Source organism: Rutidosis leptorrhynchoides, chromosome 2, assembly GCF_046630445.1.
Source record: "Rutidosis leptorrhynchoides isolate AG116_Rl617_1_P2 chromosome 2, CSIRO_AGI_Rlap_v1, whole genome shotgun sequence".
In the NCBI taxonomy this organism is placed as follows: domain Eukaryota; kingdom Viridiplantae; phylum Streptophyta; class Magnoliopsida; order Asterales; family Asteraceae; genus Rutidosis; species Rutidosis leptorrhynchoides.
Window position 1 is genome coordinate 70,210,942 of NC_092334.1, and position 27,833 is coordinate 70,238,774.

The window sequence follows — 27,833 nt, forward strand, 5'->3', positions numbered from 1 at the left end:
ATAATTAAAGTGTACTAAATTTAAGAAACGGAAAAAAGAAGGAAACAAACCTGTCAAAATTGTGGTTGGAAATTGGAAGAATTAAATAAGATAGGTTTTTTTAATCTTTCTAGTGGGTTGTGAATTGAGATATAACATTCGTCATCAGCTGACGATATACATGTGTAGTGCTGTAGTTGTTATTTCGCAAGCTGGCGTTTGAGGGCAAAACGTGTAACTCAAAGAAGGGTAAAAGAAAATAAATGTTAGTATAATTTTTCTTAGATAGTAAGTTTAGTTTAGATAAAAAAGGACAAAATCAATGAGAAAGGGGGAATCAGACACATACGGCAAATTTGTGTTTCCTTATAAATAGACACGTGGTATTTAATCGAGGCATATACGTAATACGTAGCAGGTAAAAGAGGCCGGAAGAGTAAAAAAACGCTATCTTCTTAAATTTAGATTTACGTAACATGAAATATAATAATATAGGTTTTAATAAAAAAGATAATCAAAAAACTTAGAGCCAATCAAACTCTTACACGTGGAATGCATAGACGCTGCTACAGTAAAAAGGAATGCTTCCTTATATGTTATAATAAGAAATAAGAAATAAGAAATAAGATAAGATAAGATAAGTTGTGAGAAGGACGTGTTGACTAGGATAGTGTGTCGAAGCTAATTAAAAAGATTATATTATTTTAAAAATAAATAATGATGTAGACTAATGTAAACTTAAAAAATTTCATTCGTTAAAAATATACTTTAGGAGACTTATGTTAGGAATTTGGAACTCCAAACCAGTGATTAATCACAGTCATAAGTCCACTAACAATAAGTCCACTAACAATAAACGGATAATAATCAAATGATATATAAAGGCTAACACAATATTTTAACGTGGTTATGAAAAGTTTAGTCAACGAGACAAATTAGATATTTACTTCTATTATTTGCGTGTACATGTGTATAATAAGGCTAGGATTTACTTCATAGAAGCATAAAACGCAAACCTATTAGGTTTAACAATGGGCATTGATGTGACAACCCAGAAATTTTCAACCAAATTTAAACTTTATCTTTATATTATTCCGACACGATAAGCAAAGTTTGTTAAGTTAAATCTCAAGAATTTTAAATTTGTGTTCATACATTCATTATAACCTCGACCAAATTCCAACGATTCACGAACCGTTTTATATAAATAAATATGTATATATGTGTGTGTGTGTGTGTGTGTGTGTGTGTGTGTATATTATAACTTGAGAATATTAATAAAGTATTAAACGTATAATACTTTACATGAATGTATTTGTTTCAATATGTTTATCGATGAAATTAGAAGATAATATCAAATGATTGATTTATCAGATACATTGTGATATGATTACGGGTCTATGTTATGAGGTCCACTGTGATTTAAGAAATCTATTCTTTTTGACAACATTCGGAAAATGGTAAAGTGATTTATAAGTAAGAACGTGGAGTGTAAATAACTTAGATGTTGGATATCGACAAGTTAAGTAACTCGACATTTTTCATTAAGATGATTTCATACGTTTATTTAACCTTTGAACTTTATCGCATGCTTCACCAACAGACTGTAATTTAAAAACTTGAAACCTATTATGAATATATATGATTCTACTTTTTTTAAAACGTTTTATGATATAACGATTTCCATTATTTTAACCTTTAAACAAAATGATTCTTAAATATATTTAGTTTTGGAAAACAAAATTATCATATTTATTTGATTTAGTTTCAAACGTACAAAAACGTTTTCAGTTTAAAAAAAACATTATTATTAAAACATATATAACTTTTATAAATATCTAGAACCACTTTTGACAACTCAGTACTTAACCAGTATGATAAAGATAACGATATTTATATTAAATATATATATAACGATTTAAATTAATATTATATATATTTATACGCGTATTATACGTACATAGTTTTATACTTTTACTATACTTAAACTTTACCTTTACTTTATTTTTACTTTACTTTAACTTTAATAATTCACTTTAATAATTCATACTTTAATAAATCACTTTAATAATTCACACTTTAATAATTCACATACTTTAATAATTCACTTTAATAATTCATACTTTAATAATTCACTTTAATAATTCATACTTTAATAATTCACTTTAATAATTCAAAAATCTATTATAAATAGAATTCAATAGGTTTCATTATTTCATAGAAACTTGAAAATATTTTTCTCTAAACTCTCTCAATCGATTTACATATATATATATTTACTCCGTATTATTTCAAGATATTATTAGTATACATAAAATATTACGACGGAGTGCTGTCCGAGTGATTTCGAAATTGTTTTTCGAGCGGGATAGAGCTAAGGCAATTATGGGTTATAGCTATGGAGGTTATGGGTATGGTTCGGGAGTATTGCTCGTGAGTCAAACTAGTGTTTATCATCTTCGTTGCGTCTACGTACTTTTCCTGCAATATTGAATCTCAATATTGATACGTGAGCACTCATAACTTAACTTTTATATATTATTAGTGTATCCCTGACTAGTGCTCGAGTATATAGGATTATGCATGCTTATACGTTCGTTATTGTCGTTAGATAGGTTATGTCGAATCTTGAATTAAATGCATATGCTATTAAGATAAGGTATGTGATATGCATGTCATTGGAAAGCTAGCGAAAAATTGAGAACTTTTCATTTAGATATCGAATGGTTTCGATGAACGGTTTAGAAGTTAAAGTCAATTGAATTTTTTTTATTATTATTAAAAATGATTATTATTATCGTCGTTATTATCGTCGTTATAATCTAATTATTATTATTATTATTATTATTATTATTATTATTATTATTATTATTATTATTATTATTATTATTATTATTATTATTATTATCGTTATTAATAAAAGATATTATTGTTATTTTTATTATTATTACTATCGTTATTATCGTTAAGGATATAATAATAATAATAATAATAATAATAATAATAATAATAATAATAATAATAATAATTATTATTATTATTATTATTATTATTATTATTATTATTATTATTATTATCATTCAAATAGTTATTAGTATTATCATTAATATTATTATTATTAGTATTATTATAATTAAAACTAATATTAGTAACATCTAATTATTATGATTACTATTATTATTATTAATATGAACGCGATATAAAAGACGACTAAAAGCTATTAAACGAAGCGATTAGGAAATAATGTGTATGAGTATCATGATGAAATTAAGATATTGTAAGATATTGATTTAAAGGAAAAATATCATTTTCATTATTTTACTATTATTATTATTAAAAGTATTATTAATAATAAAACTATCATTTTTACTAAAATTATTATTTTTAATAAAAATATCATTATTAATATGAAACATCATTATTATTATCATTTTAGTACTATTGTTAATAAAAATTATCATTTTATCATTTGTAGAAAATATAATTATTGTTATTTTTATTTTTATTAGTAGAATAATAATAATTATTACAAAATAATACAACTTTTACTTATTATTATTATTATCAATATTATTTTATCAAATAAATATGTGATACAAAGATATTTTACTACGTATAATATAATTACATTAATAATACCTATTTTATTATTTTTATGATATTAAATGAACTTTATAAATTTTATTACTTAAGATATATAAAAGTATATTTTTATTATATAAATTTTAATATAAAATTTTATTTATTAATAAAAGAACTATATTATTTACTTTAATAAAATCTATTAAAAATATTTAAATAAATAAAACGACTATATTTAAACTATATAACAATCATGTATAAATTTTGGAAGACATTTTGGTCAATATGATTTTTGTTGACTTTTGCATATTTAGTCTCGAGCATTAGGATTGTGATACACTACGACTTGACCTAAATTGTTAGACCGATATTGATCAAACATATAAATATATATATAATTAATATAGGTTCGTGAATCCAAGGCCAACATTGCACTTGTTCAATGACGTCATATGTATTTTTACTACAAAATACAGTATTGTGAGTTTCATTTGCTCCCTTTTTAAATGCTTTTGCAATATATATTTTTGGGACTGAGAATTCATGCGCTGCTTTTACAACTGCTTTACGAAATAGACACAAGTACTTAAAATTACATTCTATGGTTGGATTATTAAACCGAATATCGCCCTTCAAGTCTGGTAACCTAAGAATTTAGGGAAATGACCCCTGATAGATCTATGGACCTTGACAAGTCCCATTCGGGGTACGAATACTTTAGTACTTCGAGATTATTATACAGACGAGAGGTTCTGTTTTGGGGGTATTCTATGCATTAAGTTAACGTCGGTTACCAGGTGTTCAATCCATATGAATGATTTTTATCTTTATGAAGTTTGCGAAATGCCTGATATGAGATGTGTATTTATGAGAAATGAAAATCTTGTGGTCTATTAAAATGATGAAAATGATCGTTTATGATAAACTAATGAACTCACCAACCTTTTGGTTGACACTTGAAAGCATGTTTATTCTCAGGTATGAAAGAAATCTTCCGCTGTGCATTTGCTCATTTTAGAGATATTACTTGGAGTCATTCATGGCATATTTCAAAAGACGTTGCATTCAACTCATTGAGTTCAATAAAGATTATGATTAAGTAAATGACAGATTAGATCATTTATAGTTGGATATTATGAAATGGTATGCATGCCGTCAACTTTTGATGTGAATAAAGTTTGTCTTTTAAAAACGAATGCAATGTTTGTAAAATGTATCATACAGAGGTCAAATACCTCGCGATGTAATCAACTATTGTGAATCGTTTATAATGTATATGAACGGGTCCTTTCAATTGATATATCCACCATAACTGTGCATTAACATGTTATACTGTACAACATGTTAATACTTATTTTATGGTGGATACAGAAAAAATGATGGTGTATATATCATCACCCTTTATCAATTGTTTCCTAATCCAACCCAAAAAAGCCCATAATCCATATTAGCTTTATCTCTCTTTGCTCGCGGGCGATCCCTCCCAACTCAGGTGATCAGTCCCTGACAAAGTTTCTGCCAACATAACATGAGTCGATTCCTCCCATATCAACCTCATCCCGCCTGGATCAAGGAAATCGACATTTCTTGTTTGTTTCTAGTTTCAAAAACCCATTGTGGGAAAGAATTTACTCCGTAATATTTATCAACATACTTAAAGTTGTGAACTAAAATAACCACCATGCCCCACAACAACCTTCCCATTTCACTGTTCATCAGCATGGGTGATTTGGTCATTTTCATTAACATCATGATGCCAGCATCCACTAATTCTGTTTACATTAGCGATATGGACTGCTTACATTTAGGACAATAACAGTACATGAGCTTTTCATTTAAAGGCTAATCATGGGCTAACAACCGCAATAGATGGGTAGATTATTGGGGCACATCATGAAATAGCACTGAACCTTTAATCATTTTTTTCCTTTAAGTATCTAATCATGGGCTAACAACCGGATTTGATACACTAATTATTAGGGCCTATCATGAAACATCATTGGACCGTGAATTATTTTTCCCTTTTAATTATTAACGAGTAGACAAACGGTTTGTTCATTGTAACGAGAAATAAATTTGCTATATACTTTAAACATGATTTCAGTAGTTGAGATGACGTACGCATTCTGGCTCAAAATTATTTGCAACATAAATGTGTTCTCTAGAGTTTATACGGAGTAATTACAATACATCAATTGAGAGTTGATACAAATCTTTTATCAAATGAAAATGCCAAAAATTACAAATAATTATATTTAGTAAAGAGTGAATGAAAAAAGAAAGATAAAATGAGCCCACTTTGTTTGTCGTGTTTTTTAAATTTTGAAGGTGGCTTTGTGAATATATGGAAAGTTTAGTGCTGTTTTGTTAAGGTCAGAAGTTGATGAGCCATGTATGTAATTTCCGTTGTTATATATATTTCTTTTCTTTTTTAGGGTTTCGTTTTAATCAAAAATATTATATTATTTGGTCTGTGTACGCGATCTGCCGCTCCTCTCTATACGTTTCTCTCGCAGATCGGAACCCTAATTCTTTCGCGAGAAGAAACTCAATAATCTTGGTCGTCTTCATTGTAATCGATCAGGTATATATACTTTGTGTGTGCTCTGTTAATTAGTATTAACCTTAATTATTACAAGTTCAAATTTGAAGCTCGAGATTTAATCTCTATGTTGATCCAAAGTATAGCAGAGCTCTTAATTAAAACACAAAAGAATAATAACCCTAAATTTTTTTTTTTATCTCCAAAAGCATGTAAGGTGTAGATATATTGTTCATAATTAAAGAAAGAAGAAATCTTTGGTATAAAGTTAGGTACAATCAGTCCTCACTCACTTTGGAAGCAGTTAGTTCAAGCAAACAAACAACAACAAACAACAACAACAAACCCAATCCCATTTTGTGGGGTATCTGGAGGTGGGACGTAGACAATCTTTCCTCTACCCTAGAATAAAGAGAAGTCATTTCTCCACTCCGAGTGAAACACTACAAGAGTAGAGAAAGTCATTCCCCTGTATGTTCGACGAATAGAGAGATTGCTTCTAAGAGGACCGGTCAATAGGTAAAAAAAAAAAAAGACGCCATGAAAATGGTAGGATCAAATTTTCATGGGTTTTAAATAATGGCTGGTATTCAATCTAGGCTCTAAAGATGAGTCAAGTCGCCACTAAATTGACGCTTGCTGATAAATCACTTAATAGAGTCGGATGCATATATATATATAAAAAAAAACAAAAACAAAAAAACAAACGTACATTGAAAAAAAAAAAGGAAATAAAAACGTACCTTAGAGTGTAGTGCGGAGCGCAAGGCATATGATAGCTAAAAAGTCAAAGAACATGAAAACCCGCGAACGAAGCAACCATACAAAAATGACATACATACATGACATACAACCCAATAGGCATACATATATAACAACATACCAACAAGGGACATACCTACGAAAAAACATACAAACAAAAATACATACATAAAAACGTACCTAAACATACGAAAACAAACCAATAAGGGACATACCTACGAACATACATACCTACAAACTAACAAACCTACACACACATACGTACATAAAAACAAAACATATCTAACCATACAAACATACAAACAAAACACAGATACCTAAAACCAAAACAAACATACCATAGGAACACAGCAGGGCATAGAAAGAACTAATTTTGTTTGTATGTTTTGGAGCTTGAGCTTTCAATTCCTTAGTTGAGTGAAATTCGTTAAGTTTTGAAGATTAAGGCCCTGTTTGGCTCGTGAAATGTTTTTGGATGGAATGGAATGTGTCAAAGAAATTGGAATCCGAAGGAATTGGAATTGATAAATTTCATTGAATGTGAAAAATGTGTTCTATTTTACATGGAATGGAATTGAATTTCATTTTATAAAATAATTAAAAAGTTATAAAAAGAATTACGTTTCTAAATTTTGTGTTCATTTTCAGACTCACTTTTTCAAAAAAAAAAAAAAAAAATAGATTCGCGATTTGAGAACGCGTGTCGAAAACGCGCGTTTGCTGCTGTGAAAAAGATCGTTTTCGAGCGCGTTGCAAGATCGCGCGTTTTCGGACGCGCTGCGAGATCGCGTGTTTCATATGCGCTGCGAAAATGCGTTTTTCCGGACGCGCTGCGAAAACGCTCGTTTTTGCAGTGGATCCGAAAATCCGCATTTCTGGACGCCCTGCGAAAACGCGCGTTTCAGCAGGGGATCCAGGAACGCGCGTTTCCGGGCGCGCGGCGAAAACGCGCGTTTCCGGGCGCGCCGCGAAAACGCGCGTTTCCGGGCGCGCCGCGAAAACGCGCGTTTCCGGGCGACCGCGAAAACGCGCGTTTCCGTCGGCCCCGTAAACGCGCTTTGAAAACGCGACACGAAAACGCGCACAAAAAAAGTGTCCCGATCCGCGAAAAAAACGTCTCAAAAATGCGACTCAAAAGCGCCACGATAACGCGGCATAAAAACGCGACCCGAAAATGCGGACCGAAAACGCGGATCGAAAACGCGACCCGAAAACTCAGACCGAAAATGCGACCCAAAAATGCGCGTCAAAAACGCTTCCTGAAAACGCGCCCCGAAACCGCTCCGAATAGCTCCCTGAAAACGTGCCTCGAAAATGAGCGCCAAAAAGGCGCTCTAGAGTCGCGACCCGAAAGTTCAATGTTGAAAGGGATTTAAATCCATCATCATCTTGAAGGAATGAACATTCCATAGATGAAGGGATCTCAAGATTCCAAGGAATATAATTCCTTCCAAATTATGTCAACCAAACGGAGTGGTCTAAGGAATTCAATTCCAATTCCATCAAATTCTTTTGAAATTCCACGAGCCAAACGGGGCCTAAGGTTATTAAAATCTACTGTAATTCGCTATTTGTTATTGGATTTGATAAAAACCCTAATAGTAATACTTACACGGTCACAAAATAATAACAGCTCTAATCTTTCAATCACCATAAGGATGTAAGGAGTGCATACCTGTTACTCTTTCTTTATAAAAAACGACAGATTAAATTAGTCCTTATTTTAGAAGCAGTTAATTCATTTCAAGTAAGCAATCAAACAAACTGAAAACAATGAAGCATCAGACTCTCTTTGCTGTGTAAACTGAATAATTTAGGACAAATTGTTCATGTGTTGCTGCTGGTGCTTCTTCTTTTAAGTTTTAACTACAATAAGTTAAAAGTAAAAAATTATCATTTTAGGTACCTTCTCAACCAAAAATTTGTTTAGTTACATACTTTTGTGTTTCAATGATTAGAATACTTAAATATTTTATTTATTTATTTTGTTTAACGACAAAGTAATTAAGGATTATAGCACATACATTTTATCTTATAAATCTAAATCCTTTATCTTTGTTGTTATTGCAGTGAAGATGAGATATATTAATATCCAAAAAACAAATCGACAATGGCGTCTAATTCTACATCATCAAATCATGAGAGTTATCAACTATGACGTGTTCTTGAACTTTAAACAGGTAATTAAGATAACTTTTCGTAATGCTCATATATTATCTATGTTGATGTTGACGCTTTTGGCTTTTGTTGCTACGATTTAAGGTTTTTGTTTAGATTAACTATTTTTAAAAAATAATATGGAGTACTACATTTACATGATAAAGAGTGCTAGTTTTATTTACTTTCATTCGTTGGGGATATAGACACTCTTATAGTCTTACATTAAGCATAAACAACCACCCATGATATACTCGTCAAATCATCATTCAACTATGTATGGTAAATAATGATTCAAAACTCAAATTTATCTACATATAACAATTGCTAATCAAAAGACACTAGTGATATCACAGTAAAGGACACCCAAGAATCACTAGTTAACAATTAGTTTAAATTGAAAGATAAAATGGTCATATTCATCACCGAATATTGTGGTCTAAGTTGGTGGAGTAAGTGATTTGATACTTTATAGGCATTATTAAACTGGTAGTTAGTTACACACGTTCTCACCATAGTAGCTAGATGGTTATTAGCATTTGAAGTTTATTAGATGGTGGCTATATAATCGAGCAGTAGCAAGAGTGGAACTATATTAATGATTTGATAATAATTGATTTATTTTTGCACAAGACACTTGGTATCCGTGGGTCTCACCCGGGGCAGGGTTTCATGACTCGTATTTGTTCATGCTAGTCACGTCAAGGCACTTCAGGGGTAACAAAGTGGCTACAAATTTGTTTAAAACGGGGTTAAATGTAGTGAAAGACGAGGGCATGCAAAGGGTGTTTATGCACGTTCCAACAAGTAACACCAATTGCATCAAAGCAATAAGAAGTGCAGGTTTCGGGTTAGAATTATATCATTTTAATTTAAATATATACAAGTGAAACTTAAATACAAAATGCATTAATTCATTTTAATTTTAATTTTTTTATGATTTTTTTATTAGTTTATTGGGTGTGAGAAGAAAGTGAACCTCTATGAGAAGAAGTTTGAACTTTGAAGGTGATAAAAGTTTCGAGAAGGATTTAGGCTATCAATATTTTTAAATTTAACTCTTACTCTTTATTTTAAAGTTTCGAGAAGGATTTAGACTATCAGTATTTCTTTTTGATTAGTTTATTGGGTGTGAGAAGACAATGAACCTCTATGGGAAGAAGTTTGAACTTTGAAGGTGATAAAAGTTTCGAGAAGGATTTAGACTCTCAGTATTTTTAAATTTACCTTTCATTTTAGTGTTATTCTTACTCTTCATCTTAATAAGATGGATCTGCACTATGAGGAGTTTAAGATATTTACATGATTTTCAGTCTAAATGATCATTTTCACCATGTTTGTGAAGTTTTTGCAAAAGTGACGGAACGGTTAACTATAAACAGAGATTTAAACAAATGGGTCAAATTCAACTTTAGATTTCTTAACTTGATGTATGGATGATCATTAACAACTTTAAACTCATTCGATAAAAAAAAATAGGAACAAAGAATTTGCTGTTGCATTAAAAAAGGAAACAGGCCAACCCCAAAGGAGTGGTTGAGTGGTAGGGTGTTTGGGAATCTCCAAAGGAGACTCAGGTTCAATCCTCATCAACCTCACTTTGGAGCCTTGCCTTAAAAAAAAAAAAAATAACATACTATAAGATAACATTACTATTATTATTATATTATCTAATAGACAAAAATGGTGAATAGTAACTAAAGGCATTTTCGTCATTTCACTTTTTTTAAAAAAAATTCTAACTAAATTTCATTATACCAACAAAGGCCCCCACACTTTTTTCAAATATTCAAATCGACCCCCAAACAGTGGGGTAAAGTGTCAAATAACTATTTTCACAAAAAATCTTAAATAAACTCCACCCAAATATTCAACGGGTCATATCTTCTCGTTCGCAACGAGTTAACTTTTCCGACACCATCGTTAAACTCGAAATAATTTTAGGAACACAATGTCACTAACTATACGCAAAACTGACGCTTTTTAAAAAAACGCTAAAAAATTGGGGTACTTTACATACACGTTGATTTTGCGTTAAATTTTTAAAATTCGATAATTACATAGCTAAACGCGGAGATGAACATATATTGTTAATTTAAAGTAACATTTAAATCTTTCACTGGTTATACCTTTTAGTTCGAATCGAGTTGCGTTTCAACGACATCATTCTTTAGCCACGAAATAATTTTACAAACTAAACGCAATAAAATACATTGAAAACCGAACCCTCGGCGCGAAGCGAGGGTTCAACAACTAGTTGTTAACCAATAGTTAATCTACAAAATAGTTTCTTTGCACGTGTTTTGCACATGTTTGTTTGAACAAATGGACCTTTGACATGAAACTGGTTAGACAACACAAGTATATTGGAGGACCGTGTTGACTAACTAGAGCTCTGACTCATTACAAATAGTCATTCGCAAAATCCGAATATAATACAAGTATATTAGTGTTAATAATTCGGCGATGAAGCTTTTGTAAGCATATATGAATTCTATTTATTGCCTACTTGTAACATGAGATGTCGATAAATGCGTCCCTTTACAACTCGGTGCCACTCAAAAAGTAAGGAATTTTTAGGTTCATTTGAATACTCTCCTAGACAAGCTTGCAGTAACAAAAGGATTGTCAGCTTATGGTAACTTTTTGCTGCATTTAAGGTTAACTCGAGATAAATATGAATTTTTTACCATCTCACAAGACATCTCTGAATAGCCCGAGATATTGGGCGAAAGAAGGATGGATCTCGTTGGACATAAAGTAAACTAACCTGTATATTCAAAAAATTAAGAAGAGATAGAAAAATGGACATTATGTTTGTTTGAAATATTAACATATACTTTAAGATAATATAGTGAACCAATTGTGACATTTGACATGAATCCATGTAGACAACACAAGTGAGTAGCACACACCAACATAAATGATAGGACCAACTTTGCAAAGAATAAAAGGTTACCTCGATCATTGCATTTACAAAAGGATCATCAACGATCTCAAGACTACAATCAGCGAAGTAGTTAATCTCCAGGTAGTAATAATAATAAAAAAAATTGGGAAGACAAAATAGACTAAATGGTGGTGCTTGATGGTACAAATAGGTAAGCTGGGAGTACAAGTGTGTGAAGCTTGTGAGTGGGTTATTGTTCAACATTTTCTTCGTATTAGTAAAGGGTACTACTGTTCATTGTTTTAACCTTTTAGTAAAGGATAAAAAATACAATGACCAACAAACAAATTAAATAGAAAACATAGATATTGCATCTTCAATAAAGGTCACTAGTGTGCTCCATTTTTAGGTTGGATACATAGTGATACGTGAGCTTTATTTGTTTGGATCAAAACCGTGATACGACACATAAACACACAAAAAAATGTCACCTACTCGTAAGGTACCTCGACAAAAATATATTGGACCGTGTTGACTAACTAGAGCTCGACTAATTACAAATAGTCATTCGCAAAATCCGAATATAATACAAGTATAGTCTTGATTTGGAAGGACGGGCAATTTTATATGTTACTTTTATGTCCTATCACCAGGTAGATTTGAATACACAAAAGTTGCAAACAGCATATTAGTGTTAATAATTTGTATCAAACGGTACCTGACCTGCTATATTAAAGAATACAACTTGGTATATTATACTGTAAAACTTCAAAAGGTAAGATGATCTCTTACATTCAGCGATGAAGCTTTTGTAAGCATATATGAATTCTATTTATTGCCTACTTGTAACATGAGATGTCGATAACTGCGTCCCCTTACAACTCGGTGCCACTCGAAAAGTAAGGAATTTTTTAGGTTCATTTGAATTCTCTCCTGGACAAGCCTGCAGTAAAAAAAGGATTGTCAGCTTATGGTAACTTTTTGCTGCATTGAAGGTTAACTCCCGATAAAGGGTTTTTATCATATATACCCTTCTTAACATCAATAATCACATATTTACCCACCTAAACATGATTATATCATATTTGTCCATTCTTAATCTTTATATATAACATATTTATCCATTTAAAAGAACAAAATTATATATGTCCATTTTAAACATTTATATCCTCCTTATATACCCATTTTGAACATTTGTATATATATACTTTTACAAACACTTTATAAAATGATTCAGAGATATTCGAATTGCTGCATTCGGGCCAAAATTGTAGAATACCTATTACGTTTAGCGAACGGAGATTTGGTTTGTTAAAGGACAAAGAATTCTGATTATGAGTTGTGAGAAGTCTGAAGAAAAAAGTTGATAAACTGCCATTCTCACACATTACAAGATATTTTTTTTATTAATTTATTGTTTAATTTATAGTAAGAGACTACAAGTATTAAATTAAAGTTACGTTGGTGGTTAATTAGAATATCCTTTTTGTAGTTTGAAAATGGCCACGCAACACACTCTGCAGCACATGTGACCTTGAACGATTAGATATCATGTACTACCAGAGAGCTTTTTCATGTATCGACTATGGGGAAAACACTAATAATTTTATAAAATGTTTATTGATTCAATTTGCATTGTACAAGTAAATTAGTAGATTGTCATTTTGATGATCTAATGAATGGGTATATATGTGAATGGGTATATATGATATATATAAATGATTAAAATGAGTATACAACAACAACAAAACCCAATACCACATAAGTGGTGTATAGAGGAGGTGAGATGTAGACAATCATTCCCCTATTCGAGAATAAAGACAAGTCATTTTTCAACCCATAGTGAAAACACTCTCAAAAGTAGAGAAAGTCATCACTCTCTCTATTCGACGGATAGAGAGATTGCTTCCGAGTGGAACTCCGGCCAATAAGTAGGAATTTTTTTTTTAAAAAAGTAAGATTAAATTAAAAATAAAATTGAGATGCCATGAAAATGGTAAAATCAAATTTCCATGGGTTTTAAATTCTGCCTGAAATTTAATTTAGGCTCTAAGAGTCAGTCAAGTCGCAAACAAATCGACGCTTGTTGTCGACTCAATAACTAGAGCCGTACAAAAAGTTATTATTTTTAAGTGGGTAAATATGTTATATATAAATATAAATGTTAAGAATTGATAAATATGATATAATCATGTTTAGATGGGTAAATATGTTATTATTAATGTTAGGAAGGATATATATGATAAAAGCCCCAAGATAAATATGCATTTTTTTTACCATCTCACAAGACATCTCTGAATAGCCCGAGATATTGGGCGAAAGAAGGATGGATCTCGTTGGACATAAAGTAAACCAACCTGTATATTTAAAAAAATAAGAAGAGGTGGAAAAATGGACATTATGTTTGTTTGAAATATTAACATATACTTTAAAGATAATATAGTGAACCAATTGTGACATTTGACATGAATCCATGTAGACAACACAAGTGAGTAGCACACGCTAACATAAATGATAGGACCAACTTTGCAAAGGATAAAAGGTTACCTCGATCATTGCATTTACAGAAGGATCGTCAGATATTTCAAGACTACAATCAGCGAAATAGTTAATCTGCCCGTGTTTTGTGCAACGAATTAATATGTAGAGATAAAGATAATATTGGATAAGAATGCATATAGATAAAATTAACTCACATATTAAAACTCTCTCTTTTTAACTAAGGGAAATGGATAAAAAAACACAGCCAATCAGAATGCAGATACACATTTAAACCGAACCATCTCTATATGGTTTCCATAACTAAGGCAATTAAATTGAAAAGTGTGATTTTCCGAGTGCATAACTTACAAGTTAAGCTAAAGTTGCTATTTTTAACATCTCTATAAGAGGTAAAACAGTACACGAGGCAATATCAACCCATGTAACTTTTCCCTCAAACAAGTTAAAAGGGTAAGATCATCAAATTCAACTTCCAAAAAAATGAGGCAAAAGTAGTTTCAATGCATATACGATAAGTCACTTTATTCGAAACAATTACATTTTTATTGTAATAATCTAGATGTTATAATCATACTTAATACAACTAATCAATAATCACTCACAGAAAATGTATTAGCCTGTCTATATCTGTGTAGTCTTCACACACACACATAAAAGTTATAGGAAAGACACCAAATTGTGAAGGAAAATAAATAAATTACCAAATTTGTGAAGGAAAATAAATAAATTACCCCGAATTCGGCATTGACTAAACATTGAATAAAATCCATAAGTTGAAGCTTAGCCCATTCTGAACGCTGTAACGGGTCATCCTTCTTTGGCGGATGCCTCCATGGAGCCCCAAATCTTAATTTATCTTTTGGAATTTTTCCCTTGAGCATCATATGCAAACTTTTGCAATAGTAAAAGTGCTCTATCCATGGCAGGATTCACAACAGTTACCTATAAAAAGAGATTTAAATTAAACAAATGGGTCAAACACAACTTTAAAATACTTAACTTGATGAATGGACGATCAAATAAGGTCTGAATCTTACTTGCAAATATGCCAGATACGCATCTATGATGTCCTCGAATGTAATTTCTTTATCATCCATGAGCTTGCATAGAAAAATACATATTACATATACATATGTATATAAAAAAAGTGTGTTGAACTGTTCATGCATAAATTGCATATAGTTATACAATACTTACGCTCGGTAATAATTGCTCTGTTTAAGTGCATTTATCTCGAAAAGATGGTGCATTGGGACCAAGGACCTCAATAATCAAATCCCACTACAAAGAAACGAATAAATAGTCAAAGAGATATATAAGCAACCGAAGGTTACTATAACAGCACAAGGAAATAGTCAAAGAGATATATATATATATATGAATTCACCTCTGACTGGCTAAAATAATCTGGAACCATATGTACTTTTGCTTGTGGTGGGGTCCATCCAAATGTCTGCAATATACAACAAATCATACAATAACTTGATTATTCATATCAATCAAACAATTATCTGTAAAATGTACCAATTTGAAGAAATACTATTCTGAATGAAGGGAAAACATACATATAAGTAACTAACCATCAATTATACTTTTAAAATACTTCCATTCTAAACAATCAAAAATCAAAATCCCAGAGGCATAGTTGGAAACACTTGAGGTTACCTCACGGGAAATGAAAATGTCGGGAAATCCAAAATCCATATAAGCTGCATATGAATAATAGCTGCAACATAATTAGAGAAAAAAAATATGAAGCATGGTGTGTAATATATGCATTATTATACAAGTCGAAGAGCCTATACAGAACCTAAATGATTTAATCCATAAGCCCGATGACACTCTACTATACAAAGGTGTGAGTTACTTATTTATCAAAATAAAAAGGCTCTGCACAACATGTAGGTGATTATGTGTTCTGATATTGAATCTTACCTGTCAGAAGTTACGAGAATGACATGCAAACACATCTCATTTGCACCTAAAGCTATCAATCTCCATATCAAACTGTCATGATACATAGATCCAGAGACAGATGAATCATCCACCAACACAACATGTTTCAGGGCATCAATATTGTTTATTACCAACTTTGGCTGCTCCATAAGCAATTAACAAAGAAAAAGAAAACAAATAATCATCAGCAGTAGAAAATGAAATGTCCCGTTCTTATTGATTAAAAACGTTCCATATTAATTGATTTCGTTGCGAGGTTTTGACCTCTATATGAGACATTTTTCAAAGACTGCATTCATTTTTAAAACAAACCATAACCTTTATTTCATAGATAAAGGTTTTAAAAAGCTTTACGTAGATTATCAAATAATGATAATCTAAAATATCCTGTTTACACACGACCATTACATAATGGTTTACAATACAAATATGTTACAACAAAATAAGTTTCTTGAATGCAGTTTTTACACAATATCATACAAGCATGGACTCCAAATCTCGTCCTTATTTAAGTATGCGACAGCGGAAGCTCTTAATAATCACCCGAGAATAAACATGCTTAAAACTTCAACAAAAATGTTGGTGAGTTATAGGTTTAACCTATATATATCAAATCATAATAATAGACCACAAGATTTCATATTTCAATACACATCCCATACATAGAGATAAAAATCATTCATATGGTGAACACCTGGTAACCGACATTAACAAGATGCATATATAAGAATATCCCCATCATTCCGGACACCCTTCGGATATGATATAAATTTCGAAGTACTAAAGCATCCGGTACTTTGGATGGGGTTTGTTAGGCCCAATAGATCTATCTTTAGGATTCACGTCAATTAGGGTGTCTGTTCCCTAATTCTTAGATTACCAGACTTAATAAAAAGGGGCATATTCGATTTCGATAATTCAACCATAGAATGTAGTTTCACGTACTTGTGTCTATTTTGTAAATCATTTATAAAACCTGCATGTATTCTCATCCCAAAAATATTAGATTTTAAAAGTGGGACTATAACTCACATTCACAGATTTTTACTTCGTCGGGAAGTAAGACTTGGCCACTGGTTGATTCACGAACCTATAACAATATATACATGTATATCAAAGTATGTTCAAAATATATTTACAACACTTTTAATATATTTTGATGTTTTAAGTTTATTAAGTCAGCTGTCCTCGTTAATAACCTACAACTAGTTGTCCACAGTTAGATGTACAGAAATAAATCGATAAATATTATCTTGAATCAATCCACGACCCAGTGTATACGTATCTCAGTATTGATCACAACTCAAACTATATATATTTTGGAATCAACCTCAACCCTGTATAGCTAACTCCAACATTCACATATAGAGTGTCTATGGTTGTTCCGAAATATATATAGATGTGTCGACATGATAGGTCGAAACATTGTATACGTGTCTATGGTATCTCAAGATTACATAATATACAATACAAGTTGATTAAGTTATGGTTGGAATAGATTTGTTACCAATTTTCACGTAGCTAAAATGAGAAAAATTATCCAATCTTGTTTTACCCATAACTTCTTCATTTTAAATCCGTTTTGAGTGAATCAAATTGCTATGGTTTCATATTGAACTATATTTTATGAATCTAAACAGAAAAAGTATAGGTTTATAGTCGGAAAAATAAGTTACAAGTCGTTTTTGTAAAGGTAGTCATTTCAGTCGAAAGAACGACGTCTAGATGACCATTTTAGAAAACATACTTCCACTTTGAGTTTAACCATAATTTTTGGATATAGTTTCATGTTCATAATAAAAATCATTTTCTCAGAATAACAACTTTTAAATCAAAGTTTATCATAGTTTTTAATTAACTAACCCAAAACAGCCCGCGGTGTTACTACGACGGTGTAAATCCGGTTTTACGGTGTTTTTCGTGTTTCCAGGTTTTAAATCATTAAGTTAGCATATCATATAGATATAGAACATGTGTTTAGTTGATTTTAAAAGTCAAGTTAGAAGGATTAACTTTTGTTTGCGAACAAGTTTAGAATTAACTAAACTATGTTCTAGTGATTACAAGTTTAAACCTTCGAATAAGATAGCTTTATATGTATGAATCGAATGATGTTATGAACATCATTACTACCTTAAGTTCCTTGGATAAACCTACTGGAAAAGAGAAAAATGGATCTAGCTTCAATGGATCCTTGGATGGCTCGAAGTTCTTGAAGCAGAATCATGACACGAAAACAAGTTCAAGTAAGATCATCACTTGAAATAAGATTGTTATAGTTATAGAAATTGAACCAAAGTTTGAATATGATTATTACCTTGTATTAGAATGATAACCTACTGTAAGAAACAAAGATTTCTTGAGGTTGGATGATCACCTTACAAGATTGGAAGTGAGCTAGCAAACTTGAAAGTATTCTTGATTTTATGAAACTAGAACTTTTGGAATTTATGAAGAACACTTAGAACTTGAAGATAGAACTTGAGAGAGATCAATTAGATGAAGAAAATTGAAGAATGAAAGTGTTTGTAGGTGTTTTTGGTCGTTGGTGTATGGATTAGATATAAAGGATATGTAATTTTGTTTTCATGTAAATAAGTCATGAATGATTACTCATATTTTTGTAATTTTATGAGATATTTCATGCTAGTTGCCAAATGATGGTTCCCACATGTGTTAGGTGACTCACATGGGCTGCTAAGAGCTGATCATTGGAGTGTATATACCAATAGTACATACATCTAAAAGCTGTGTATTGTACGAGTACGAATACGGGTGCATACGAGTAGAATTGTTGATAAAACTGAACGAGGATGTAATTGTAAGCATTTTTGTTAAGTAGAAGTATTTTTATAAGTGTATTGAAGTCTTTCAAAAGTGTATAAATACATATTAAAACACTACATGTATATACATTTTAACTGAGTCGTTAAGTCATCGTTAGTCGTTACATGTAAGTGTTGTTTTGAAACCCTTAGGTTAACGATCTTGTTAAATGTTGTTAACCCAATGTTTATAATATCAAATGAGATTTTAAATTATTATATTATCATGATATTATCATGTATGAATATCTCTTAATATGATATATATACATTAAATGTCTTTACAACGATAATCGTTACATATATGTCTCGTTTAAAAATCATTAAGTTAGTAGTCTTGTTTTTACATATGTAGTTCATTGTTAATATACTTAATGATATATTTACTTATCATAGTATCATGTTAACTATATATATATATATCCATATATATGTCATCATATAGTTTTTACAAGTTTTAACGTTCGTGAATCACCGGTCAACTTGGGTGGTCAATTGTCTATATGAAACATATTTCAATTAATCAAGTCTTAACAATTTTGATTGCTTAACATGTTGGAAACATTTAATCATGTAAATATCAATCTCAATTAATATATATAAACATGGAAAAGTTCGGGTCACTACAGTACCTACCCGTTAAATAAATTTCGTCCCGAAATTTTAAGCTGTTGAAGGTGTTGACGAATATTCTGGAAATAGATGCGGGTATTTCTTCTTCATCTGATCTTCACGCTCCCAGGTGAACTCGGGTCCTCTACGAGCATTCCATCGAATCTTAACAATTGGTATCTTGTTTTGCTTAAGTCTTTTAACCTCACGATCCATTATTTCGACGGGTTCTTCGATGAATTGAAGTTTTTCGTTGATTTGGATTTCATCTAACGGAATAGTGAGATCTTCTTTAGCAAAACATTTCTTCAAATTCGAGACGTGGAAAGTGTTATGTACAGCCGCGAGTTGTTGAGGTAACTCTAGTCGGTAAGCTACTGGTCCGACACGATCAATAATCTTGAATGGTCCAATATACCTTGGATTTAATTTCCCTCGTTTACCAAATCGAACAACGCCTTTCCAAGGTGCAACTTTAAGCATGACCATCTCTCCAATTTCAAATTCTATATCTTTTCTTTTAATGTCAGCGTAGCTCTTTTGTCGACTTTGGGCGGTTTTCAACCGTTGTTGAATTTGGATGATCTTCTCGGTAGTTTCTTGTATAATCTCCGGACCCGTAATCTGTCTATCCCCCACTTCACTCCAACAAATCGGAGACCTGCACTTTCTACCATAAAGTGCTTCAAACGGCGCCATCTCAATGCTTGAATGGTAGCTGTTGTTGTAGGAAAATTCTGCTAACGGTAGATGTCGATCCCAACTGTTTCCGAAATCAATAACACATGCTCGTAGCATGTCTTCAAGCGTTTGTATCGTCCTTTCGCTCTGCCCATCAGTTTGTGGATGATAGGCAGTACTCATGTCTAGACGAGTTCCTAATGCTTGCTGTAATGTCTGCCAGAATCTTGAAATAAATCTGCCATCCCTATCAGAGATAATAGAGATTGGTATTCCATGTCTGGAGACGACTTCCTTCAAATACAGTCGTGCTAACTTCTCCATCTTGTCATCTTCTCTTATTGGTAGGAAGTGTGCTGATTTGGTGAGACGATCAACTATTACCCAAATAGTATCAAAACCACTTGCAGTCCTTGGCAATTTAGTGATGAAATCCATGGTAATGTTTTCCCATTTCCATTCCGGGATTTCGGGTTGTTGAAGTAGACCTGATGGTTTCTGATGCTCAGCTTTGACCTTAGAACACGTCAAACATTCTCCTACGTATTTAGCAACATCGGCTTTCATACCCGGCCACCAAAAATGTTTCTTGAGATCCTTGTACATCTTCCCCGTTCCAGGATGTATTGAGTATCTGGTTTTATGAGCTTCTCTAAGTACCATTTCTCTCATATCTTCAAATTTTGGTACCCAAATTCTTTCAGCCCTATACCGGGTTCCGTCTTCCCGAATATTAAGATGCTTCTCCGATCCTTTGGGTATTTCATCCTTTAAATTTCCCTCTTTTAAAACTCCTTGTTGCGCCTCCTTTATTTGAGTAGTAATGTTATTATGAATCATTATATTCATAGATTTTACTCGAATGGGTTCTCTGTCCTTCCTGCTCAAGGCATCGGCTACCACATTTGCCTTCCCCGGGTGGTAACGAATCTCAAAGTCGTAATCATTCAATAATTCAATCCACCTACGCTGCCTCATATTCAGTTGTTTCTGATTAAATATGTGTTGAAGACTTTTGTGGTCGGTATATATAATACTTTTGACCCCATATAAGTAGTGCCTCCAAGTCTTTAATGCAAAAACAACCACGCCTAATTCCAAATCATGCGTCGTATAATTTTGTTCGTGAATCTTCAATTGTCTAGACGCATAAGCAATCACCTTCGTTCGTTGCATTAATACACAACCGAGACCTTGCTTTGATGCATCACAATAAATCACAAAATCATCATTCCTTTCAGGCAATGACAATATAGGTGCCGTAGTTAGCTTTTTCTTCAATAACTGAAACGCTTTCTCTTGTTCATCATTCCATTCAAATTTCTTCCCTTTTTGCGTTAATGCAGTCAAGGGTTTTGCTATTCTGGAAAAGTCTTGGATGAACCTTCTGTAGTAACCAGCTAGTCCTAAAAACTGGCGTATGTGTTTCGGAGTTTTTGGGGTTTCCCACTTTTCAACAGTTTCTATCTTTGCCGGATCCACCTTAATACCTTCTTTGTTCACTATGTGACCGAGGAATTGAACTTCTTCCAACCAAAATGCACACTTTGAAAATTTAGCGTACAATTCTTCCTTCCTCAATACTTCTAACACCTTTCTCAAATGTTCACCGTGTTCTTGGTCATTCTTTGAGTAAATAAGTATGTCATCAATGAAAACAATGACAAACTTGTCAAGGTATGGTCCACACACTCGGTTCATAAGGTCCATGAACACAGCTGGTGCATTAGTTAAACCAAACGGCATGACCATAAACTCGTAATGACCGTAACGTGTTCTGAAAGCAGTCTTTGGAATATCATCTTCTTTCACCCGCATTTGATGATACCCGGAACGTAAGTCAATCTTTGAATAAACAGACGAGCCTTGTAGTTGATCAAATAAGTCATCAATTCTCGGTAGTGGGTAGCGGTTCTTGATGGTAAGTTTGTTCAACTCTCGGTAGTCAATACACAACCTGAATGTACCATCTTTCTTCTTGACAAACAAAACAGGAGCTCCCCACGGTGATGTGCTTGGTTGAATGAAGCCACGCTCTAAAAGTTCTTGTAATTGGCTTTGTAATTCTTTCATCTCGCTGGGTGCGAGTCTGTAAGGAGCACGAGCTATTGGTGCAGCTCCTGGTACAAGATCTATTTGAAATTCAACGGATCGATGTGGGGGTAATCCCGGTAATTCTTTCGGAAATACATCGGGAAATTCTTTTGCAATGGGAACATCATTGATGCTCTTTTCTTCAGTTTGTACTTTCTCGACGTGTGCTAGAACAGCATAACAACCTTTTCTTATTAGTTTTTGTGCCTTCAAATTACTAATAAGATGTAGCTTCGTGTTGCCATTTTCTCCGTACACCATTAAGGGTTTTCCTTTTTCTCGTATAATGCGAATTGCATTTTTGTAACAAACGATCTCTGCTTTCACTTCTTTCAACCAGTCCATACCGATTATCACATCAAAACTCCCTAACTCTACTGGTATCAAATCAATCTTAAATGTTTCGCTAACCAGTTTAATTTCTCGATTCCGACATATATTATCTGCTGAAATTAATTTACCATTTGCTAATTCGAGTAAAAATTTACTATCCAAAGGCGTCAATGGACAACTTAATTTAGCACAAAAATCTCTACTCATATAGCTTCTATCCGCACCCGAATCAAATAAAACGTAAGCAGATTTATTGTCAATAAGAAACGTACCCGTAACAAGCTCCGGGTCTTCCTGTGCCTCTGCCGCATTAATATTGAAAACTCTTCCGCGGCCTTGTCCATTTGTGTTCTCCTGGTTCGGGCAATTTCTAATAATGTGGCCCGGTTTTCCACATTTATAACAAACTACATTGGCATAACTTGCTCCGACACTACTTGCTCCGCCATTACTCGTTCCGACACCATTTGTTCCTTTCGTTCTGTTACCCCTGGTCCGTAGACATCACACTTCGCCGCGCTATGACCATTTCTTTTACACTTGTTGCAAAATTTGGTGCAGAACCCCGAGTGATACTTTTCACACCTTTGGCATAGCTGCTTCTGATTGTTGTTGTTGTTGCGGTTATTATTGTTGTTAAGATGATTGTTGTGGTTGCTGTTGTTGTTGTTGTTGTTGTTGTTGGGCCGTTTGTTGTAGTTGCGATTGATGTTGCGATTGTTAGGATAGTTGTTGCGATTACTGTTATAATTGCTGTTGTTGTTGTATTGGTGATTCTTATCACCGTTTTCCTCCCACTTTCTTTTGACTTGCTTCACATTGGCCTCTTCAGCAGTCTGTTCTTTAATTCTTTCTTCAATCTGGTTCACTATTTTGTGAGCCATTCTACATGCCTGTTGTATGGAGGCGGGCTCGTGTGAACTTATATCTTCTTGGATTCTTTCCGGTAATCCTTTCACAAACGCGTCGATCTTCTCTTCCTCATCTTCGAATGCTCCCGGACACAATAGGCACAATTCTGTGAATCGTCTTTCGTACGTGGTAATATCAAATCCTTGGGTTCGTAACCCTCTAAGTTCTGTCTTGAGCTTATTGACCTCGGTTCTGGGACGGTACTTCTCGTTCATCAAGTGCTTGAATGCTGACCACGGTAGTGCGTACGCATCGTCTTGTCCCACTTGCTCTAGATAGGTATTCCACCATGTTAACGCAGAACCTGTGAAGGTATGCGTAGCGTACTTCACTTTGTCCTCTTCAGTACACTTACTTATGGCAAACACCGATTCAACCTTCTCGGTCCACCGTTTCAATCCGATCGGTCCTTCGGTTCCATCAAATTCCAAAGGTTTGCAGGCAGTGAATTCTTTGTAGGTGCATCCTACACGATTTCCTGTACTGCTAGATCCAAGGTTATTGTTGGTATGTAGCGCAGCCTGTACTGCGGCTATGTTTGAAGCTAGAAAAGTACGGAATTCCTCTTCATTCATATTCACGGTGTGTCGAGTAGTCGGTGCCATTTCCTTCAAAATAGTTAAATGGAACAAGTTAATCATACAGAATATTAAGAGTAGTTAATAGTATTTCGTAGCATAATATGAACTCATTTATAAAAGCTTTTTCTTCATATTAGCGTTTTATAAGTTTAAATTCGGGTAGTACCTACTGTAGTGACCCGAACTTTTCCATGTTTATATATATTAATTGAGATTGATATTTACATGATTAAATGTTTCCAACATGTTAAGCAATCAAACTTGTTAAGACTTGATTAATTGAAATAGGTTTCATATAGACAATTGACCACCCAAGTTGACCGGTGATTCACGAACGTTAAAACTTGTAAAAACTATATGATGACATATATATGGTTATATATATAGTTAACATTATATTATGATAATTAAACATATCATTAAGTATATTAACAATGAACTACATATGTAAAAACAAGACTACTAACTTAATAATTTTGAAACGAGACATATATGTAACGATTATCGTTGTAACGACATTTAATGTATATATATCATATTAAGAGATATTCGTACATCATAATATCATGATAATATAATAATTTAAAATCTCTTTTGATATTATAAACATTGGGTTAACAACATTTAACAAGATCGTTAACCTAAAGGTTTCAAAACAACATTTACATGTAACGACTAACGATGACTTAACGACTCAGTTAAAATGTATATACATGTAGTGTTTTAATATGTATTTATACAATTTTGAAAGACTTCAATACACTTATCAAAATACTTCTACTTAACAAAAATGCTTACAATTACATCCTCGTTCAGTTTCATCAACAATTCTACTCGTATGCACCCGTATTCGTACTCGTACAATACACAGCTTTTAGATGTATGTACTATTAGTATATACACTCCAATGATCAGCTCTTAGCAGCCCATGTGAGTCACCTAACACATGTGGGAACCATCATTTGGCAACTAGCATGAAATATCTCATAAAATTACAAAAATATGAGTAATCATTCATGACTTATTTACATGAAAACAAAATTACATATCCTTTATATCTAATCCATACACCAACGACCAAAAACACCTACAAACACTTTCATTCTTCAATTTTCTTCATCTAATTGATCTCTCTCAAGTTCTATCTTCAAGTTCTAAGTGTTCTTCATAAATTCCAAAAGTTCTAGTTTCATAAAATCAAGAATACTTTCAAGTTTGCTAGCTCACTTCCAATCTTGTAAGGTGATCATCCAACCTCAAGAAATCTTTGTTTCTTACAGTAGGTTATCATTCTAATACAAGGTAATAATCATATTCAAACTTTGGTTCAATTTCTATAACTATAACAATCTTATTTCAAGTGATGATCTTACTTGAACTTGTTTTCGTGTCATGATTCTGCTTCAAGAACTTCGAGCCATCCAAGGATCCATTGAAGCTAGATCCATTTTTCTCTTTTCCAGTAGGTTTATCCAAGGAAATTAAGGTAGTAATGATGTTCATAACATCATTCGATTCATACATATAAAGCTATCTTATTCGAAGGTTTAAACTTGTAATCACTAGAACATAGTTTAGTTAATTCTAAACTTGTTCGCAAACAAAAGTTAATCCTTCTAACTTGACTTTTAAAATCAACTAAACACATGTTCTATATCTATATGATATGCTAACTTAATGATTTAAAACCTGGAAACACGAAAAACACCGTAAAACCGGATTTACGCCGTTGTAGTAACACCGCGGGCTGTTTTGGGTTAGTTAATTAAAAACTATGATAAACTTTGATTTAAAAGTTGTTATTCTGAGAAAATGATTTTTATTATGAACATGAAACTATATCCAAAAATTATGGTTAAACTCAAAGTGGAAGTATGTTTTCTAAAATGGTCATCTAGACGTCGTTCTTTCGACTGAAATGACTACCTTTACAAACACGACTTGTAACTTATTTTTCCGACTATAAACCTATACTTTTTCTGTTTAGATTCATAAAATAGAGTTCAATATGAAACCATAGCAATTTGATTCACTCAAAACGGATTTAAAATGAAGAAGTTATGGGTAAAACAAGATTGGATAATTTTTCTCATTTTAGCTACGTGAAAAATTGGTAACAAATCTATTCCAACTATAACTTAATCAACTTGTATTGTATATTATGTAATCTTGAGATACCATAGACACGTATACAATGTTTCGACCTATCATGTCGACACATCTATATATATTTCGGAACAACCATAGACACTCTATATGTGAATGTTGGAGTTAGCTATACAGGGTTGAGGTTGATTCCAAAATATATATAGTTTGAGTTGTGATCAATACTGAGATACGTATACACTGGGTCGTGGATTGATTCAAGATAATATTTATCGATTTATTTCTGTACATCTAACTGTGGACAACTAGTTATAGGTTACTAACGAGGACAGCTGACTTAATAAACTTAAAACATCAAAATATATTAAAAGTGTTGTAAATATATTTTGAACATACTTTAATATATATGTATATATTGTTATAGGTTCGTGAATCAACAGTGGCCAAGTCTTACTTCCCGACGAAGTAAAAATCTGTGAAAGTGAGTTATAGTCCCACTTTTAAAATCTAATATTTTTGGGATGAGAATACATGCAGGTTTTATAAATGATTTACAAAATAGACACAAGTACGTGAAACTACATTCTATGGTTGAATTATCGAAATCGAATATGCCCCTTTTTATTAAGTCTGGTAATCTAAGAATTAGGGAACAGACACCCTAATTGACGCGAATCCTAAAGATAGATCTATTGGGCCTAACAAACCCCATCCAAAGTACCGGATGCTTTAGTACTTCGAAATTTATATCATATCCGAAGGGTGTCCCGGAATGATGGGGATATTCTTATATATGCATCTTGTTATTGTCGGTTACCAGGTGTTCACCATATGAATGATTTTTATCTCTATGTATGGGATGTGTATTGAAATATGAAATCTTGTGGTCTATTGTTACGATTTGATATATATAGGTTAAACCTATAACTCACCAACATTTTTGTTGACGTTTAAAGCATGTTTATTCTCAGGTGAATACTAAGAGCTTCCGCTGTTGCATACTAAAATAAGGACAAGATTTGGAGTCCATGTTTGTATGATATTGTGTAAAAACTGCATTCAAGAAACTGATTTCGATGTAACATATTTGTATTGTAAACCATTATGTAATGGTCGTGTGTAAACAGGATATTTTAGATTATCATTATTTGATAATCTACGTAAAGCTTTTTAAACCTTTATTTATGAAATAAAGGTTATGGTTTGTTTTAAAAATGAATGCAGTCTTTGAAAAACGTCTCATATAGAGGTCAAAACCTCGCAACGAAATCAATTAATATGGAACGTTTTTAATCAATAAGAACGGGACATTTCAGTTG

At 32.4% G+C, this 27,833-nt stretch overlaps 1 long non-coding RNA gene across 1 annotated transcript; it reads right to left on the reverse strand.

Moving 5' to 3' along the window:
• Positions 1 to 15,801: 15,801 nt before the first annotated feature.
• Positions 15,802 to 16,481, reverse strand: LOC139890995 (uncharacterized). The gene is made up of 3 exons (XR_011773500.1): positions 16,350 to 16,481; positions 16,080 to 16,140; positions 15,802 to 15,867 (listed from the first exon to the last, which is right to left on the reverse strand). It is a non-coding gene; the product is annotated as an uncharacterized lncRNA (long non-coding RNA).
• Between the last annotated feature and the right edge of the window lie 11,352 nt (positions 16,482 to 27,833).